Source organism: Lissotriton helveticus, chromosome 10, assembly GCF_964261635.1.
Source record: "Lissotriton helveticus chromosome 10, aLisHel1.1, whole genome shotgun sequence".
NCBI lineage: Eukaryota > Metazoa > Chordata > Amphibia > Caudata > Salamandridae > Lissotriton > Lissotriton helveticus.
Window position 1 is genome coordinate 608819329 of NC_136071.1, and position 22709 is coordinate 608842037.

The following is a 22709-nucleotide window of genomic DNA, read 5'->3' on the forward strand; positions in this document are numbered from 1 at the left end:
TGTCATATCAGTGATACATTTCAGAACCACATGTTCACCTACAGGACTACTAGTTTTATTCAGTAAGTGCTGCCTAGCTAGGTGAGCATTTATTGTATTTCATACATTTTTATATTTGAACTTTGTGGTATTTGATAAAAATTGTGCATAGTGCTTGTGCGTGTGACTTGAATTGCCTACTTCAACTTGTTTCTCAAGCATTCCAAGCAAATAACCTCTGAAAAACAAACTAATTGCCAAATACCGTGAGGAGTGGAATTCTAGGAATAAAACCAAAGGTACCAGTTACACCATTTGTTGCATGAATCATTCAAATTGATAGCTGAGTGATCTATTGTTATACCATAGTCCTAATGGACGGCAAGTGGTCACTTCCCACTTACTTGCAAGCAGGGCAATTATTCTTTTGTGACTAATAGTCATGGTCCCCACCCGGTGCACCTTCTTGATACAGTAAAAGGTGGGCTTTCCTCAGCCATCTAACAAATGTATGAGTTTGCAGCACAATGGGGAGAGCACAGCAGTGAAAAACCAGTGGTTTCAAACTGTGGTTCGAGCATTCTCTGGCAGGGTGCCAGGCATGAATTTGAAGAATGGGGAAGGCATTCCCCCTTTGCGGGTACAGTATGTTTTTATTTTTTATTTTATTTATTTCGACAGTTTCAGCGACAAGAGTAACACAACAGAAACAAGCCTTACAGCCATAATTATAATACATAAATGATATAGAAATATAAGAATAAGCTGGAGGCTTTATATCAAGCATTCATATGAACAGAGAATACCCCCCAAATATCCAGTCCTAGTTTTCGTTTCCCTGTCCCCTTTATAGAGTACAGGCTCAATTCTAAATTGGCAAAATTATACATTTTGGCGCGCCAAGTCTCAAACATTGGGGGGTCAAGGCGAAACCAGTCAGAAGCTATACATAATCGAGCCATAGTCATTGCCACAAATAAAAAATAGCGATGTTTATGAAAAAAATTCTCTTTGTTAACAACCTGGCCGATCCCTAAAAGCATTAGGGCTGGTGTAATATTGAGTGGTGACCCGAGAATATGGGATAAAAACTTTTCAATATCCTATAAAAAGTTATTCAGTTTAACACAACTAAAGAATATATGGAGACTATCTGCATTATCTTCCCCGCAGCGGAAACATTTGCCATCATAGCGATCTCCCCACTTATACAGGAGTGTAATATAAATTAAAAACAGTTTTGAAGAATTTAACTTTTAGATTTGCAGATAAAAAAACTTCATTAGACTTAACAATTGCATCTTCTATTAAAATATCAGTTTCTCCCAATGTTGCAGCCCATTATGCATTATGTTTCCCCAAGTCAAATCTTTTAAACGATGATAATATTTTATACAGCACCCCTATTTTCCTTTGAGATCTGACAGCCTCAATATGTGGGTTTGGATTTACTTTCAAGTTTCTACGACTAAGAAAATCCCGCATTTGGAGAAATTAAATAAATTGTGAGTGAGAGAGATGATATTGTCTTGCCAAATCTTCATACTGCTTAATATGTCCCCCATCGACATATAAATCTCCTATCTGACAAATATCCTTGCCTCTCCATCCAAGGGCCACCCTGTCGCGAAATATTGGGAGCAGCTTTACTGCATTCATTGGCAAATAATATGTTAAACCTTCTAACTCAATTAGTTTACAAATTTTGCTCCAGACTTTGAAAGCCACTTCCAAGACCTTAAACCTTGTCCTTTTATAATAGCTCCCATCAATTTCTTTAAATAAACATCGTTTTGCCTCTTCTGTGCTACCGACATCCTCTCCAGTCAATAATACCAATATTTTGTGCAAAAAACAAACATAAGAATATAGAACAAAATCCGGTGTTGCTAAACCACCCCTTATGAATGGAAGAGTCATAAATCTAAAAGCTCGCCGGGGTTTCCCAGGGGCCCAAAGAAATTTAAAGCAGAGTGGCTGTAACTTTTGCAGTTGAGTTGCCGTTATTTCAAGTGGAATAGATCTAAATAAGTATAATACCCTCTGGAGAATATTCATCTTTAAAATGTTCCCTCTACCAATTAAAGTAATATGTAGCCGTCCCCATCTCTCCAAAGAGTCAGCAATATTACGGAGTAATGCCCCCCAATTAGCATCTACTAGATCTGTCATTGATGTCCTAATTTGTACGCCCAGGTATGTAGATTCACCAACCGCTCTAGGATCTTGAAATGCAACATTAGCTGTACATACTAGTTACATTTTAGTGACATTCAATTTATAGCACGACACCTGGCCAAATTCAAGTGCTAACCGTTCAATCTCTAAAAAGTGCAGTAGCTGGGTCCCCAGAAGTCACCGCAATGTCATCTGCGTATGCAAATACTGAGTGGGGGAAATCATGTACATAAAAAGGCCTAATCAACTGACTCTTACAAAGCATATCAACAAACGGATTAATATATAACACAAAAAGTAAAGGGGAGCAAGGACATCCCTGTCTCGTCCCTCTAGTAATTTTTACTACTTCTGAAGTCAATCCCATTGCCGCTATTCTGGCAACCGGAGAAGCATACAAAACCTACAAAGCAGTAATAAAACCTTTCCGAAATCCCACAATTTCCATTAATCTCCATAAGTACTCCCACTCCACTCGATCGAACACTTTTTCTGCGTCTAATAAAATTAACGCTAGTTGTCGCTTCTCAACATGAGCAATATCAAAAAGGGTAATCACTTTATTGATATGTGACACCGTGCCCCTACCGGGGATAAATCCATGCTGATTATGTGATACTAACAAAACTATGACCTTAGAAAGACGATTAGCCAATATTTTGGAGTATATTTTGCCATCGCAGTTTAGTAGCGAAATAGGGTAATATGAGCTAGGTGTCTCTGGATCTTTGCCCTTTTTACTAAAAACAACTATTGTGGCTTCATCCCAAGATTTAGGAGCCAACCCCATTTGAGTTGCCCTAAACGTTGCCAACATCATTTCCTTCAAGTGTTAAAAAAAAACGTATATATCTCGCCCGGAATATTATCAGGGCCTGCAGCTTTCCCCATTGCTAAAGTCTTGACTGCAATTTCTAGCTCTTCCATAATGATTGGGATGTCAAGCTGAGCTGCTGCCTCTGAATGCAATTCGGGAAAGGCCCCATTCTGCAAAAACTTTAATCCTTCTGCCACCCCTCTCTGCTGTGTATATAAATTAGTATAAAACTGCTGAAAAATAGCCAGGATCCCTTGCGGGTCAGATCTTAATATCCCTGCGATGTCTTTTAATGCTGAAATACGCCGGGTCACTTCATTCATACGTAGTTTAAGGGCGAGACATCTCCCAACTGCTTCCCCATACTTGTGGCATTGCTTTCTATGGGTCAAACATTTCCTTGCATTCTCCTTATCCCAGACTCCCCTTATTTTATCCCGTTTCCTAGCCATATCATCCTCTAAATCCTGAATATTACCCTGATATGTAATACCCGAGTCAATTTCTCCTCTGCCCTTTTCAGAGCGGAGAATAAACCCTGCATCTCCACTTTAAGATTTTTTTTATAAAACAACCTGAAGCTCAGTACTTCACCCCTTAAACAGGCCTTAAAAGTGTACCATGCAATATCAATTTGATCCGAATATCTGTTATTGTCCAAAAATTTCTTCAACCACTTAGCAATATGGTGAAAGGAGATTTGTTTCGGTCTCACAGCCTCTCCCCAGCCTGGCATTGCTAATACGATAGGGACATGGTCCAACAAGATTCTAGGACATATCTGCATTCTAGCCCCCACCAAAAAAGCAGAAGATAGAAAAAAATAATCTAATCTCACCATTTTTTTATGAGGAAAAGAGTAAAACGTATATCCTGGATCTGTTGGGCATAATTTACCCCATGCATCTATCAGGCCATGATCCTTTAGTAAATTATATAGATCCTTAAAGACCTGCGTTTTTCATCCTTTATAGCTTTGGGAGCCCCCCATAAGATCCTGAATGGTTAGATTAATGTTTATATCCCCACAGATAATCAGCGGGGTCGGCCAAGTCGCTAGCTCTAAAGGTCTTCTAGAATTGTAGCCTCATCTAAATTAGACCCATAGATAGTGCATAGAGTGAAATTGTGGACTCCCCCTCTACATTCAGCTATGGCCCATCGACCTAGTTTATCTGCCAAACTCCGACCAAGCGTGTATGTGTTAGATTTAGCCAAGATCGCAACCCCCCGTATCGTCACTGATTGCTGAAAAGCGACAACTATTGAGAATCCTAAATCGGTTAACAAATGGCGTGTACTTCATGGCAAGTGCGTCTCTTGAAGACATACCAGATCCGGCTTTGGAAAACGGCGCCGGGAAACACAAGAGGGAGAACAATAATGATGAGGTGCACCCGCCTCTTCTCGTAACAAACAGCGTTGCCATTTCAAAGGAACCTGTTTATTCTCTCCTCCCGGTTCTTATATCATTGTGAAACTATTGAGACTCATCAGGTCTCGCGGAGTTTTTTTGTTCACGTATATCTTGGAAACTCCGGATACAGGATTCCATATTACGCACTAAACCGATGTGGTTACGCCCTTCACCCATGAGGCCCTGAAGATTCGCAGTCTGTTTCCCTGCGATGAAACACGTGTTGGCCCATATATAGGAACAATAAACAGAACTATCACATCAACAACGGAACCTATTGATACTTCTATTTTGTCAAGCCTGTTCGCCAACTGTTTAAATGTTTAACTGAATTGGTGGTGCTCTAATGTTTTTCTACCGATAGTACTGATACTCTGAACACTAAAAAATTACACATCTATATTGTATAGCGCAGGGGCATTGTTGTTTTCTCAGATCCGGCTGAATGTTGCGTAATTCAACGGCTACCCCCCCCCCTTTTATTAATATTATTGAGACAAGAAACATTTAGAGCACACATTTTAATCCCTCTAGAAACCATCGAAAAACCAAAATAAATTCGATAGTAAAGAGCATAATAGCGTTTTTATATAATTAAATAAACACCATACTCTTGCTTCATTTTCTATTTTCTTACATTTCTCCCTCGCTGGAACTGTGATTTTTTTGCCCTTTTTACCCCACCATCGTGACCCTGCAGCTCTCCCAAACACCCCCCATCCCCTCACCCTTCCCCCACCCAACCCCCTCTTTAACAAGGCTTTAGGACTTATGGTCCTGGAGATGTCAGCTACCGTGAACCCCTGCCCTTCCCTACAAGCTACATACAAGTTCCTACATTCAGGATAGCGGAAAACCTTCTCTCCGCCCAGAGTGGTAAAAAACCAAATAAACACAATACTACATTTCATGTAAGAAAGCAGGAACTATGTAGTTAAATCAGAATGTGCTGAAGCAGATAAAGGAGAGAGAGAAAAAAAGAACAAAAAAACCTGAAATGTGTACACACATTATACCACAGTTTAACACTGTTAACTCTAAATGCTATTCAAATACTCTTTGGCGGAGCCCTCGGTGTTAAAAAAGTGTGTGCTCTTGTGAAAAATAATCTTCAGCTTTGCAGGATTCATTAGATAAGCCTGCGCCCCTTTGGCCTGAAATTGAGTGATTAGCTGCCGTAGCTGCCAACGATTCTCCATGATATATCTGCAAAAATCAGGCCGTACAAAAAACTCAAAACCAGGCCCTACTCTCTTCTTATCAGGGCGGGCAAGTTTAAAAACCTCCTCCCGAGCCAAAAAGCTATTAAAAGAAATTAACAATGCTCTAGGTTTTTCATTAGTTTGTCCAGCACGCTGTCGAATATTAAAAGGAAACCGATGCGCTCTCTCGATCTCCCTATCCCTATCCGATTTACCAAGCTCTGGGAACGCATTTTTAAATAAATCCACAATAAACTTGCGAGGGTCCTGCCCTTCCTTTCCTTCCGGAATCTGTAAGACTCGCAAGTTATTCCTGCGTGCTCGATTTTCTAAATCGGCCATTTTCCATTGAGTGTCCTTCTTTACTGCATGAAATGACTCGGTCCTAGCCTTCTGTTGCGCAAGTTCGTCCTCTATGTGGTTGCAGTATGTGTGGGCGAGTAACCACACTTGTGAAAATGCATGGGAGGGGTTTGAGGGTCCATCCCAAAAGTGGCCTTGGTAGGCACCCTGACTGTTGAACACCTACCTCCTATCTGGTGCACAGTCAGTCCATCTCCTGATAACTTGTTTGCCTTTAGACCTGCATCTGTAATGCAACATGGGTGTGGCGGCAAAGGTCAAACCCACATACATATCATTGGTATGTACTCTTGGGATTACACGGCAAATAATGTGCACCTGTAAAATCTCTATTTTTGAAGGATAGTGTTATTATCTGAGGCACCTTCCGCAGTATTATAGAGCCTTGGAAGTGAAAAAAACAGCTGCAAATGTCAGTTGTACTCCAGGGCACTTTCTGTAATATGACCGCAGATGGTCCATGAATGCCAGGATTGATGAAGTGAAAGGTCAGAGCCACTGTAAAAATCCTGAACATCAAATCTTGCTGGAGCCTTGAACCTGTGAGTCCATACCAGTTGGCAGCTAAGACAAAATATTCTGTGATTTCTCATCATGCTACACTTTACAGAGTGAGAAGAACACTGTACAAAGTTAAAGAGCAAAATATTAATATGTTTATGTTATTCAGTTGTATAAACAGAACTATTGTCACATCCTTTCTGGTGTCATGGGTGGAGTTTTGCATCAGCGATACACAGAAGGCACCCATGTTTACACCCAACCTCTTCAACACTTATATGACACCTCTGACCAGCATCGCCAAATGCCACGAACTTAACATCATATCCCACACCGACAACACACAACTTATCTCTTCCTCTCCACCAACACTAAAAACAACTTCGACAACTGCATGACAGACATCGTCAGCTGGATGAAGGATAGCTGCCTGTAGCTCAACATGGACAAGACAGTGGTACTGATTTTCAGAAACAAAGTGTCCCATGAGACACATTCTGGTGGTCCTCGGAACTCGGACCTACTCCTACCCCCATGACCAAGCTAGAAACCTAGGCATCATTCTGGACAACAAGCTAACCATGACAGCTCAGGTCAACTCTCTCTCTCTTGCTGCTTCTTCATCCTCCGCATGCTTCTTTATATATTTAAATGGTTACCCTAAAGCTCAAGACTCACCATCATCCAGGCCCTCAACTCCAGCTGACTGGACTATGGCAAGGCGCTCTATGTAGGGATTGCAGCCACCTCCTCCAACATCTACAGACCATACAGAACTCCGCAGTCAGACTTGTCCAGGATCCTCCTAGGCAAACCTGCATCACCACCTACCTCATGGAACTCTACTGGCTCCTTCCACTGAAAAAATGCCAGTTCAAGCTCAGCTCCTTACCCATACATGCAAGGCCCTACACATCTGCGGACCAGCCTAATTGAACCACCGCCTGAACTTCCATCTGTCTACCAGATACCTTGGGAAACAACCTTTACAAAGGAACTTTTACAACGCACTACCATTACAACGAAACATTTACAACGCAACATCCATTACAACGCATGCCATTACAACACAACCATTACAACGCATGACACTACAACGAATAACACTACAACGCATGTCATTACAACGCAGTCATTACAACGCATACCATTACAACGCATACCATCACAACGCATAATACCCTTACACTATCCAACACTTACCCTACTGTTGCACCCCCTGGAGTTAGAATAGTACATTTTACCCCTACACTATCCAACACTTACCCTACTGTTGCACCCCCCTGGAGTTAGAATAGTAATTTTTACCCCTACACTATCCAACACTTACCCTACTGTTGCACCCCCCTGGAGTTAGAATAGTAATTTTTACCCCTACACTATCCAATACTTACCATACATGCAATGTAATGTATACGTTGTAATGGTATGCGTTGTAAAGGTAGTATGCGTTGTAATGGAATCCGTTGTAAAGGTAGTTTTTAAAAATTCGTTGTAATGGCATACATTGTAATGGAATGCGTTGTAATGGATGTTGCGTTGTAAAAAATGCATTGTAAAGGTATGCGTTGTAAAAGTATGCCATGTAACGTCATACATCCGATACCTTGACTCCGCATCCCTTTCTCTAACCATCACCTTCTGCATCCGACGTAGCAGATGAGGAGGTTGCTTCTTCTCCTACCTAGCAACAAAGGCACGGAATGAGCTACTGTGGGAAAGTGGGTTTCTGTTGCAGTAACCCCCCTGCCAATCAGGTTCCCAGGGCCTATGTTCTTTACCAAAACCGAATCTTTGCACCCCCAAATGTCACCTCTCTAGCCACATGTAAGTCCCTTGTAAAAGGTACCATGGGTACCAGGGGGACTGTGCTCAGGGAAGGCCTCTAAGGGCAGCAGCACATATTGTGCCACCCCCAGAGGTCCTGTACCTTAACACTCAAACTGCCATTGCAGGCTGCATGTTTCGGTGTAGAGGAAAGTGAAGAGTCGACATGGCACACATACCAGTGTGCCATGCCTTCAACCTACTGCCTACGGTATAGGTAATAAACCCCTCTAACTGGGTGCACTATACCCCTGGTGAGGGTCCAGTTGCATGAGCACTGTACCCCTATAGTGTCTAAGTCCATTCTTAGACATTGTAAGTGCAGTAAAGCCATAAAAGAGATTATGGTTTGGTAGTTTGTCATTACGAACTCCACAGCAGCATAATTGCTTTACTGAATTATGGAAAGTTTGGAGGAACACTTCTCAGTATATTAAACCCACACTGATGCCAGTGTGGTATTTATTAAGCATGGGCGTAAAATCCGCTCCGCTCGCGGATTTTTCGGATTTTCGGCAAATTCGCAATCCGCGAACTCGCGCGAATTTGTCGAAAATCCGTGAATCCGCTCGCGGCGGATTTTTTGCTTGGTTGCGGCACGCGGCGTGGTGCACGGCGTGCACTTTCCGTCATTAAGCGTTTGCCGAGTTGTTTTTCTCGATCATATTTTGCGAGTGCCGAGCCATTTTAGATCTTGCTGCGTGATCCCGCGGGAGTTTGGCGCCCGCGAATACGTAATCGCGGCTTGCCACCTTGCACAGCACACCTCGCGAGAGTTCGCAATTGCGAACACGTAGTTGCGGAAAGGAACAATCTCGCACTCGCGAAATAGAGATTTTGCAATTCTGCACAAGAAAATCACCAGCAAACAGGATAAACCTTCAGAAAATTATGATTTTTATCAGAATCACTCCTCAGGTTGACATTTGCATGGCCTTTTTTTTGCAAGGAGTCCATTTTTGGGGGGGGGGAGGAAGGAAGTGCCCCACAGTCTCCAACTTCCTGTTCCTGTCCGGCAGGCTCCTCCCAGTGCTTTGTCCATCTCCTGGTCACTTTCATTTGGATCTGGAGCTGGAAGGATTACTTTTTGTGGGTGCTGCTGGATATTTGGATTTGAGGCCTTTTTGACTGTCTTTGGATCACTTTTGGATTAGAAATCAACTTTCACAAGTAAGTTTGTTTGGGGCATTACAGTTGCTGCAAGTACAATTTTGGAACTTTTTCAGAGCATTAAATAAATTATATTGTGGGTAGCCACAGTATCCAGTAGGACCAGGGTTGGTTAGGGGTGCATGATACAACTGTTTTGTTGAATTTAAACACCATTGAGGCCATGGATGGGCTGGGATTGTGCTGATTTTTGTCGTTTTTTTGGGCCTGCTGGTGTGGCCCTTTGCCCAGGGGTGGTGAGTGTTGCATGGGCCTAGTCTTTCTGTGGGGTGTCTTCTTGAATTTAAACATCATTGAGGCCATGGATGGGCTGGGATTGTGCTGATTTTATTGTTTTTTGTCGTTTCTTTGGGGCTGCTGGTGTGGCCTTTTGCCCAGGGGTGGTGGTGCATGGACTGAGTGTGCCTGTGGTGTGGTCTCACTCTCTTTAATGTAAACATCATGGATGGCATTGGATTGTGGTGATTTCTGGCTGGTTTACTGTTTTTTGGGGGTGTACTGTTGATGTGGACTGGCCATGTGGGTGGTGGTGGTGGCCATCTTGAGTGCTGGCTGGTACAGGCAACATGTGCTTGGGGTGTAAGGGGCCATTTTGAAGAGAGGCAGTGTCTGAGGCCTGCACTTATTTTGCCTACTTTTCATCCATTATGCCCAGGGGTAGTGAGTGTTGCATGGGCCTAGTCTTTCTGAGGGGTGTCTTCTTGAATTTAAACACCATTGAGGCCATGGATGGGCTGGGATTGTGCTGAATTTTGTGTTTTTTGTCGTTTTTTTGGGGCTGCTGGTGGGGCCTTTTGCCAAGGGGTAGTGGTGCATGGACTGAGTGTGCCTGTAGTGTGGTCTCACTCTCTTTAATGTAAACATCCTGGATGGCATTGGTTTGTGGTGATTTTTGGCTGTTTTTCGGTTTTTTTGGGGTGTACTGTTGATGTGGACTGGCCATGTGGGTGGTGGTGGTGGTGGCCATCTTGAGTGCTGGCTGGTACAGGCAACATGTGCTTGGGGTGCAAGGGGCCATTTTGAAGAGAGGCAGTGTCTGAGGCCTGCACTTATTTTGCCTACCTTTCATCCATTATGCACAGGGGTAGTGAGTGTTGCATGGGCCTAGTGTTTCTGAGGGGTGTCTTCTTGAATTTCAACACCATTGAGGCCATGGATGGGCTGGGATTGTGCTGTTTGTTGTTGTTTTTGTCGTTTTTTTGGGGCTGCTGGTGTGGCCTTTTGCCCAGGGGTAGTGGTGCATGGACTGAGTGTGCACGTAGTGTGGTCTCACTCTCTTTAATGTAAACATACTGGATGGCATTGGATTGTGGTGATTTTTGGCTGTTTTTCTGTTTTTTTGGGGTGTACTGTTGATGTGGACTGGCTTGGGGTGTGAGGGGCCATTTTGAAGAGAGGCAGTGTCTGAGGCCTGCACTTATTTTGCCTACTTTTCATCCATTATGCCCAGGGGTAGTGAGTGTTGCATGGGCCTAGTCTTTCTGAGGGGTGTATTCTTGAATTTAAACACCATTGAGGCCATGGATGGGCTGGGATTGTGCTGATTTTATTGTTTTTTGTCGTTTTTTTGGGGCTGCTGGTGGGGCCTTTTGCCCAGGGGTAGTGGTGCATGGACTGAGTGTGCATGTAGTGTGGTCTCACTCTCTTTAATGTAAACATCCTGGATGGCATTGGTTTGTGGTGATTTTTGGCTGTTTTTCGGTTTTTTTGGGGTGTACTGTTGATGTGGACTGGCCATGTGGGTGGTGGTGGTGGTGGCCATCTTGAGTGCTGGCTGGTACAGGCAACATGTGCTTGGGGTGCAAGGGGCCATTTTGAAGAGAGGCAGTGTCTGAGGCCTGCACTTATTTTGCCTACCTTTCATCCATTATGCACAGGGGTAGTGAGTGTTGCATGGGCCTAGTCTTTCTGAGGGGTGTCTTCTTGAATTTCAACACCATTGAGGCCATGGATGGGCTGGGATTGTGCTGATTTTATTGTTTTTTGTCGTTTTTTTGGGGCTGCTGGTGGGGCCCTTTGCCCAGGGGTGGTGACTTGCATGGGCCTAGTCTTTCTGTGGGGTGTCCTCTTGAATTTAAACACCATTGAGGCCATGGATGGGCTGGGATTGTGCTGTTTGTTGTTGTTTTTGTCGTTTTTTTGGGGCTGCTGGTGTGGCCTTTTGCCCAGGGGTAGTGGTGCATGGACTGAGTGTGCATGTAGTGTGGTCTCACTCTCTTTAATGTAAACATCCTGGATGGCATTGGATTGTGGTGATTTTTGGCTGTTTTTCTGTTTTTTTGGGGTGTACTGTTGATGTGGACTGGCTTGGGGTGTAAGGGGCCATTTTGAAGAGAGGCAGTGTCTGAGGCCTGCACTTATTTTGCCTACTTTTCATCCATTATGCCCAGGGGTAGTGAGTGTTGCATGGGCCTAGTCTTTCTGAGGGGTGTATTCTTGAATTTAAACACCATTGAGGCCATGGATGGGCTGGGATTGTGCTGATTTTATTGTTTTTTGTCGTTTTTTTTGGGGCTGCTGGTGGGGCCTTTTGCCCAGGGGTAGTGGTGCATGGACTGAGTGTGCATGTAGTGTGGTCTCACTCTCTTTAATGTAAACATCCTGGATGGCATTGGATTGTGGTGATTTTTGGCTGTTTTTCTGTTTTTTTGGGGTGTACTGTTGATGTGGACTGGCTTGGGGTGTAAGGGGCCATTTTGAAGAGAGGCAGTGTCTGAGGCCTGCACTTATTTTGCCTACTTTTCATCCATTATGCCCAGGGGTAGTGAGTGTTGCATACTTGCATGGCCCTAGTCTTTCTGTGGGGTGTCTTCAATGTAAACATCATGGATGGCATGGGATTGTGCTGATTTTTCTGTGTTTTGCCGATTTTTTGGGGTGTATAACTGAACTGATGTTCCTCTGTCTTCCATTGCTTTTAGGTGCACAAGACTCAAGAGAACCACCAGTGCCAGGAAGAAGTCCTGCAGCGGTGTGTGTGTGCAGCATAACGTCACGCGACGTCACGTATGGACACAGACAACTCTGCAACTCATGCAACTGCTGCCTGCTGTTCTGACCTGCTCTGAAGAAGATGGCCCCCAAAAAAGTTACCCGTAGCTCCTCTAGCAAGAAAGGTGCCAGTAAGGAGCAGAAGAAGCAAGTTACCAAGGAGACTGGTGTGCCGCCCGCCCCTTTTTTTGGGAGTAAAAAAAAAAGTATGCCTGCAGCAGCAGCGGGATCTGCTGGGGACCAAGCTGGCAGCAGCACCGCCGCTCCATTGGGCTCAGTGCCACCACCACCACCACGCCAACTTAAGTCCAAGCCCTTGAGTGCTGCAGAGGCAGCCAGTATAGTTCTTCAATCACCATCGACCAGTGATGTTGGCTCATCGCAAGAAAGCAGCAGCAATGTCCCTCAATCAACACAGGTTGTTGTAGCTCATCTGACGAGTGTTGAACAACCACAGCCGCAACAACAATCACATGTGCAAGTACAAGCCCAAGTACATGTGGAAGGAGAGGCAGCGCAAGGAGATGCGCAAGCAGAGGTGCATGGAGGGTCACAAGTGCCCACAATAGTTGTTCCGCCCGAAGTAGGGGCACATCAGGAAATCGACAATCAAGGCGAGGTATCATTTGAGGAAGCCACTCCTCCTGATGATCCTTCATTGTCTTCCACACCCCTAGCAAGGAAGAGATCAAGGGTGGTGTCTACATCTTCTTCAAGCACACCTCCTTCTGATGATACGGATCAAACTTGGGAACCAGCACCACTGCCGTCTGAGAGTGAGGCACACCATGATCCGACAAAGGTAGTTAAGCGTAAAAGGAAGCTCGTCCAAAGTCTTAGAGTTATGGAGTGTAATGAGGCTCAACAAGAAGTGGCGGATACTGCTGCTGATGAAGACTCTGCCAACGACGACCCAGTCATCATAAAGGTCACTGCAGCCCCAGCGGGCATGCAGCAAACAGACATTTTGACCCTAGCCCGAAGAGCTGCTGAGCGTGATGATGATGATGTTGTCGATGAGGAGGCAGTGGAAACACCACAATCATTGGAGTTAAGTAGTACACCAACTCGTCCCGCTTCCATATTTCTTTCTGGCAAGAAGAGACCTCCATTCACCTCGACCTTAATTAGTGGCGGTGAAAGTGCACAACGTACAAAAGTTGGGCAATCCAGATCCTCCACTTCATCTGGCATTAGCTTCATGACCACCACCACCAGTATCGCCGCCTCCTCCAGGTCCCACAGACACTTCAAGTCCCCAGTTTGGGACTTCTTTACTGTTTGTAAAAAAAATCCAAAGTTTGCCATTTGTACCATTTGTAAGCAAGCAGTTAGTCGTGGTAAGTCAGGTACCAACTATGGTACCGGAGGCCAGAGAGGTCATCTTAGGAGACAGCACACTGTCCAATGGTTTGCGCACCTAGATGCGATCAAGGAAGCCCGAATTCAAGAAAACGTTGATGTTGCATCTGATGATGACGAGGAGGAAGAAGACGTGTCAAACACTTCCCTTACACCCAGTACCCCTGTCAGCAGCACACCCAATGTGAGGCACACTAAGAGTGTTGGAGCGAGTGAGACACCAACGCACAAAAGTTCACCAGCGAGCAAAATTGGGTCAACGAAGTCATTATCAGCCCGTAAATGCTTGGTCCAGGGCAACATCAGAACCATGTTTTCTTCAGACGTGCCATATGAACGCAACCACCCACTGACGCGTCTGTATAACACTAAGCTGGCTAAAATGCTAGCTGTGGACCTTCTCCCTTTTTCTTTTGTAGAAGCGGTAGGTTTTCTAGAATTAGTGGCAACGCTCTGCCCTAAATGGAAGGTTCCTAGCCGGTTCTATTTTGCCAGAGTTGCGGTTCCAGCACTACATGAAGATGTGCTGGAGGCGATTGGGGCAGCTTTGCAGAAGAGTGCTGTTCACACAATACATCTGACAACAGACATGTGGACCAGTGGCGCAGGCGCTGATTACATGTGCATCACTGCACACTGGGTCTCTTTTTCAGGTGCTAAACCTAGCTATAGAAGTGTTTTGGACAAAATCCTTAAGGAAAAGCCTTTTTTTTGCTATTTCTTCTGATATCTTGCTCAATGTAGCGTTTTGGGGGGCTTCCTGCTGTTCGTGGGTGGGTTGCGGCCGGGGTCTCTGTCGAAGCACTGCTGCGACAGTCTAATCTTGATTGCATTTGCTTTTCAGGAAATCCGTGGTGGAAAACAGGAGTTATGATGATGACCTAGCTGCACAGCGCGTTTGGACCGAAGGCCGAGAGATATAGTAAGTATGAGATTTAGCTTTTTCGCTGTTTGGGGGTGTTGTCGCGTGCTTTTTTGCGGGTGGGTTGGCGCCGTCTTGGCTGGGGCATTCCTGGGAAGGTCTAATACCGGATAGAAGTGTTTTGGACAAAATCCTTAAGGAAAAGCCTTTTTTTGCTATTTCTTCTGACATCTTGCTCAATGTAGCGTTTTGGGGGGCTTCCTGCTGTTCGTGGGTGGGTTGCGGCCGGGGTCTCTGTCGAAGCACTGCTGCGACAGTCTAATCTTGATTGCATTTGCTTTTCAGGAAATCCGTGGTGGAAAACAGGAGTTATGATGATGACCTAGCTGCACAGCGCGTTTGGACCGAAGGCCGAGAGATATAGTAAGTATGAGATTTAGCTTTTTCGCTGTTTGGGGGTGTTGTCGCGTGCTTTTTTGCGGGTGGGTTGGCGGGTCTTGGCTGGGGCATTCCTGGGAAGGTCTAATACCGGATAGAAGTGTTTTGGACATACAGCATACATACACACAGGGTACATACGTTTTATTTATTTATCAGTGGTATTGTAATAGCACTTCCTGTTTTCCGTTCAATAATTACAGGCCGGGTTTCAGTCAACATCCGCCAGGCAGGCAGTGGACACAGGGTGTCTTCTGTCAGTGGTCACCAACATTGATGGACGAAGCGTCAGCTGGAATGGAGGAGTGCCGCTAATAAGAGGAATTGTTTGCTGCATGCAACTTACTTACCAAATTCAACAGGACAACTCCAACAACATACAGAATACAGATACAGTATCCATTGTTTTCTTCTATGAGTGTGACTGCATGTGCTTAGCTTTAGTTTGTACCCAAAGATTTCTTTATCTTCAATTATTGTTTGTCCAGGCTGTGCATTTTTTTTCTTCTCTCAACAAAACCTACCCAAAAAGAAACCCCCATTCCCATCCATTTTCCAAACCCTAACCCTCTTCCCCCGGGCTGTGTTGTTTTGCTTGATGTCTGACTAAAATGACATCAATAATTCCACACACTTGCTGGGGAGGATAAGGTCATAGCAACAGGCTGGTGAAGGAATACGAGGATATCTTCTAGACTTACTCAGCTTCAGTACTATTTCTTCTAGTAGTAGGAGCCAATGTCAAATAAATTCAACGCAAGTACTAGTTATACTTGCAAGCAAATACTTTACCATTTGTTAGGCTACATTATGGCACTGTTCTAGTGTACTGTCACCTGCTATATTCTCGATCGTACCGTAACTGTTGTAATGCTACAGTAAGGACAAACCAGGAAACGTTTTCTTTTTTTCCATAGGCATGCAACTGCCACTGTGTCACACCACTAGTACCACCGCAATGAGGAAATTTCACCCGCCCAGGATTGCCAACGTTAATCCCCATTTCACGTAGAGCCAGCCCTGGGCCTAGCCCTAATTTCTAACACAAATTACAGGTAAGATAAGCGTTTGGTGGGAGGTAGTATAATGGAGTATTAGGACTAGACGAGAGATTGACGGTAGTACTACTAAAGTCCTACGACTGTTCAGGAAAACAAACTTACTGTTACACCCCCGTCCCCCACCCACCAGACTGAAAAGCAGTAAAAAACAGGTATGGTCAGATAAAGTGCAAAAAAGTATATTTATGTAGCCCTAACAAAATAATCTCCCTCAAGACCCTCCCTAACCCCAACGATTGTCTTTGAAAAGTCCCAAAAAGAACCCAACTCCCAAATCCCACCCCCCAAAAGTCTCTAAAAAAAGGGCAAGGGACACTCCACTACTGGAGGGTGCTGGTGAATTTTGCGGCCAGGGCATCATACTCCTTGCGGAGGGTGGCAAGGTCGAAGCGGAGGCCCTCCACCAAGTTCTTATACCTAAGGACCTCCTGCTCCAGGTAGGACATTCGGACTCCTAGGCGGCGCTGGCGTGCCTTGCAGCTCCTGTGGGGGGCAGCTGGTCTTTCTGCTGCTTGGCGGTGGCGGTTGGCTTTCTTAGCCCGGCTCCGTACCGCTGGAGCACTGCGCATGCTGGCGGCCCGTGGGGTCACGGAGGAGGATGCAGCTGTCCCAGTCGAGGATGTTGTGGTTGCACCGGTCGACTGCGTGTCCTCCTCCTCCTCCAGGGCCACCAGCCGCCGATATTCGGCGACAGTGGCATCCAGCCTCCGTTGCCGGGCCATTCGAGCCTGCTCCCTCCGTGATGTCGATTTGGAAGGAGCAACTATATGAAGAAAGAAAGACATACAGCCTGATTCATGTACAATCCGTTTTGCGTGGCCCTAATAGCGAATCATAGCGACTCGCTATTGAGGACACGCAAAACGGCATTCATGTAGGAATTGCTAATGAAATAGTGATTCCTACATGTTCTTTATTTGCGAGTAGCAATTTGCTACTCGCAAAAACTCCCCATTCATTCCTATGGGCCAAGAGGCCCATAGGAATGAATGGGGAGTATCCCTTATTTGCGAGTAGCAATTTGCTACTCGCAAATAAGATAGCGATTTTAAGGGTGCCAGGGGTGTCCAAAGGACACCCTGTTGCACCCCTAAAAAGCACATTTGAACAGGTGTTGCGCACACACATGTCCAAAGGACATGTGTGTGTGCAACATGCAACTTAGAAAAATGCTTTTAAAAGCATTTCTCTGAGTTTTTGCTATTTACCGAGAGGTCAGACCTCTCGGTAAATAGCGGCCCCAAAAGTGCTAAATCGCAATTTCTTGATGTGTCATGAATAGCATTTGAGGAATCTCTAATAGAGATTCCTTAAATGCTATTCCTCGCATATTTGCGACTTCTTAAATAGCGATTTTTGCATTTGGTATCATGAATACCAAATGCAAAAATCGCACTCGCAAAGGGCCAGATTCTCAGATTCTGGCCCTTTTGCGAGCGCTAATGGCTACATGAATCAGGCTGATAGTCTGTAACCAATGCTCCTTAGCATTAATAACACAAAGTGATTGAGCCGAAAGTTGGGTCACAGTACAAGTAGCAAATTGAAAGCACAGTACATAACTATTGAGGACAGTATCTATGTAACCTCCCACTTCTGCATCCTTGCTCTAACATTAGTGGTAGTTTAATGAACAAATTCTACGACCACTATGGACTTCCATTACAGTCGACTATGACAGTACACCAGTCTTATTCTTCTTCTTCTCTCTTGTTTAGGAAAATTGGTACGTTATCTTATGCAAGCCGGCAGAATGGCAGCACAGTGAACTTGCACCCGAGAAAAACAGTTGCACACCATGATGAGTGAGACAGACTGGCGTTACTGTACCGGTCCAGTACATGCAGGTGGTGAAGCTATTACTTTTCTATTACGGGTGGCACTGAGAATACTCTGTTACAAGGGCTACTGCTTAATTAATTTACCTTTCACCCTACAGTGCAAATGAGTACTAGAAAAGGAAAATGAAGAAGCTAAATAATTTGATTATCTATCACTTCACATGGGACGTATTTGATGACATATGGGATGACTTTAGGTGCTTTGCTTAATATTGAGTGAACAGTGATACACCCACACATGAATGACGTACTACAACTAAACTAAAGCTATTAAGAGAGGTACGGAGTGTCCACCGTAATAACCGGATATATGCTGTGCTTGCAGTTGCAATACAAAGTACTGCTACTATTCATGGTAGTATTGGACACATTTACAATTTCTTTTCCTTGCCTTCCCTACACTGGAACGGACGTGCGGGTGCGGTGGTACATGCTCTTCAAGGTAACACTTAGTTCATCCAGCGACCATCTACTCTCTCTAGATACACATGTGCTATCTAAGAGTCAGAGAATACCATGCTCCAGGCATCCATTCATTCAAAGTATACGCACACATACAGTTTCTGTTTCACCCACCCAGGCTGCTGTCCTTCCACCCATCCTTGCTTCATCATTGACCCAGCCATGCACCATACCATATTCTTTCCTTCCCAGCCACCTCGGGGGCCAAGCAAACACATATCGTTCTTCTTTGCCAGCCATCATAAAATTTCGCGTCCCACTTACTTACACGTACACCCTTCTTTCGCTTTTCTTTCATCCCATCCATCACGTTCATCTAAGATCTTATTGGGATTCTTCTCACCAAAAACTTCACAGCTAAGTCGGAGTACATTCCGAGGAGGCTACTACCTGGTTGATTTGTAATACACCCGTGCAGAAAGCACACTATGCAGTCTTCAATCTCAATAAGTAAGGAATATATAGCTTACCTGTTCCCGCCACCACCGTGCGAACCCCCACAGGACCGTCCGCCGGCTCTTGCACCGCTTCCTCCCCAGAGTCCTCCGAGTCCTCGCCCAACACCGCCACCTCCGCGCTGGCCCCGCCACCAGATGTTCCACCTACAAAGTACATTTAAGAATGTTAGAATACACCACTCACTACTATATAATATTTGGTCTAGGAGTAATAAAGAAATGTTAAAATAACAGAATACAATGTAATCATTTGTGACTGTCTACTCTAAAGTAAAAATGTCCCTTTTTCCAGGGAAGGCTGTTGTCTTGCTGCACTTTTATGCACAACTGATGAATGCTTGCTTTTTATTTTTAACACGCACCACTTTTTCTCCTAACAGACAGAAGCTTGACTTCTAAGAACACGAGTCCAGGATCAAGTTCAAACCAGGTGAGAGCTCGGCTCGACCACAAGAAATGTGTCCAATTAATCGTCAGCACTAAGCACTTTTCCGTTTTCAGTTAAATAGTTTTATGACAAAGTTGATTTTAATAAATGTGTTTACTTTTAATAAAGCTTTTAAACTTAATTAGACTCTGTGGTTTTTGGTCCTCCAGACTAGAGTGGATGAGCTAAAGGTTTTGGAATTTTTGAAAGCATGAGTGCCTCTGACACTTCTTGACTGTGACTCCGTACTCTTGTCCTGCGTAGGATAATCTAAAGATCATTGGGGATCAATCATCGGTGACTTTGGGAGCTAAATGACTCTGCCACACTATCTAGTCAGTAAGGAGACAGTGCATAGAGCTATTGCTGAATAGAATGGGAGTCCAATGGAATTGCCAAATGTCCAATCTTAGTTAGCTACACAGACAGACTAATAAGAATAATCTAGTAATACCACATGGAGTCATATTCGAGGCAGGATAAGAATTTATATCCAGTCTACAAGAAGATCAAAGACGATTTAGAAAAAATCGAATGAGGAACGCTAGGAAAAAATAGGTACTCTTTATTAAAATTTAAACTTACTGGGGCCAGCAAAGGAGCCCTCGCCTGCCCGATCCTGGCCTGCATCCTCCTGAACAGCACCCTCCTCCTGTGTCCTCTTGCCCTTGGGGGGAGCTGATGTACAACATGAAAGAAAGAAAGACCAGAAAACATGGATGAGATTTGTCAACCAAATCAAACATTTCAAAAGAACAATAACAAAATATTTTGGAGAAATAGCAAATAGATAGACAACTATTCCACGGGATCTATCTCATGTGGTATACTACGTTATTCGTATTGCCTGATTTGCGGACCGTTGACTTAGAAAGTTCCTATGTAACTCAATAAACAGACTACTAAAGAGGTTTGCCTAGGCCTGGCAGGCAGCAGTCCGCAGCACGCGAAGTGACAGACAAAGTCCATCCTGCTTGCAGATCAGTGAATACTCAAACTATCAATCCACCGACCACCGCCACTATTTCTTCTTATAGCCATGTGTCTAAAGGAAGGACTGGACTTCAGTCTGTTGGGGCTGATTTAGAAGTCCCTTGCGGCTCATTTTCCTCCATTGTTGTGTGACTTTTGTGACGCAGCGGCAGAACAAAAGACTTGCCATGGTGTTGGTGCGGCGTATATATGCATCACGTTGTAAAGCCCTGCGCCATCAGGGGGCGTTCTGGCGCAAGGGAGGGCGTACCTGCGCAGGAACGAATCCTAAAAGTGGCTGAGGGAAATCTACAAGATGTCAATCAGTCACTTTTAGGACAATGATGCATGACTCAAACCCTGCGCGCTTGAAGCCGACGTACGGCTTGATGCAGCATTGGGGAGATAGGGTACCCCAGAGCATTGCTGGAGCTGCGCCATCGTTGGCACGCAACTCCAGCAATGCGCCGCCTTTACGGCACAGATGCGTAAGGCTTCTGTGACGTTTTGGGCCAATGGGTGGTGGTGGCATGGCACACAATTACTGCCGCACCCCTGCTACTTTGCAGGGATGCGCCGGTAATTGAAAATATGACCCTTAGTGTCTAGCATTACGCAGTTCTTATCTTTACACTACACTCATACATAATTTCTCAGGCCAATGAAATTAACACAAAATACAAAACAAATAAGCATAGTAGCAAGCAAGGCTACTTAGAAGGAGAGCAGTGCACCTGAAATGCATAGAAGATTTTGAAATATAATTTACCTACAATGTAATCGGCAGCATTATTGCTCTTAGTAAAGAACAAAGATTTGCAAATGACAGAGCCGGATAAAACAGAGTAGTGATGAATAGCTACTACTACTCACCAAGCCCGGGGACCTCTACGCCGAGCGCGTCCAGCAAGTCCCGTTCCCGGTCCATGACATCTGTCCAGCGGTGGGTGGCCTGGTTATATGTGCGCCGGACCCCAGAGAGCTTAAACATGGCCCGGCACACCTTCTCCCACCGCTTCCGGCGCTCCCGGATGCCATAGCCGGTTGCGATCTTGCCGCCTCCCAGGATCGTCTTGGGGAGGCGGCGCTGGACGTGGAAGATGAGTGCGGCCACCTCCTCCGCGCTAAAGATCTCCCGTGGCACCACTTGCTCCCCCCTCAAACGCCCGCACGGGAGCCGGGCACGGGGTGCGGGACCCTTCCCCTTCTCAGGGTGCTTCCCGGCTCCCTTTACCATGGTCTGGGCAGAAATAAAGTTAAATGATAAAGAAGAAATAGAATAGTGAAGAAGAAAAGAAAAGAGTTAAAAAAAGTAGTTTAAAAGTAACTAAAAGCAGCAGAAAACACAAAAATATAGAGCTAGAAAAATAGAGGGATAGATAATAAGTAAAATAGATCAAATAAACTTCAAACAAGCAAAGGATGGCAGAGATTCAGAGAGGATACAGAAAGCATGCCCAGAACCATAGCAATGAATGAGAAACAAGATGGCCGCGCCCGTTCACGACCGCGTGGGTAAGTTCGCGCGAGATTTTCCTCGCGAGCACGCGCGAAATTGTACTAGCGAGCAGCACAGTTTGCGAGATTACACATAGCGGCCGGATCGGAATTACGTCACGCAAACAAGATGGCCGCGCCCGTGTACGACCGCTAGGGTAACTTGGCAAACGTATAGCTACAAGCGCCTCGCGAACACGCACAAAATCACGCGAACATACACGTCGCAAAGAAAAATTTTGTGTATTCGCAAGCATTCGCGGCTTCCGAAATCGATCTCGCACGGATTCGCGCCCCAAAAAACGCGCGAAATTGCAGAAAAAACGATTTTTGCTAAACTGAAAGCAATGAGCAGGTGCAAAAGTTCAAACTTAACATTAGTAACATTCACTCTAGTGCTTCCTGAGGGGCCCCTCCAGAGTTTGCAACTATTCTATGACCCTGCTATGACCCAAACAGCAGGCTCATAGAATAGCTACAAGTAGACCATAAAGGTCCTGTGAAAAAAAATTGAACTGCAACAGAAAGCAAATTACAGATAAGGAAGGAAGCAGGTGCCAGCCAGACTGGAACTTTCAAAATAACTGACACATTAATCAACCCCAAATTAATTCATGGCAGTTGAAGTAGGGGAGGTGTGCTTGCTTTTTTCAACCCCCATAAACTACAGTGATAAACAAACCTAATGGGTGGCAGTGAGGATGTACCAGAGGGTGGCATGGGTGTCCCAGAGGGTGGCTGTGGTGAAACAGAGGGTGCTGTGAACCTGTGATGATAAACCAGACGTAGAAACAACATAGTCGCGGCCGTTGCGAGCCGAAAAGTAAGTTCGCAATTGCGAAATTGTCCCAAAATCCGCGCGAACGCTCGCCAACACAAAAAAC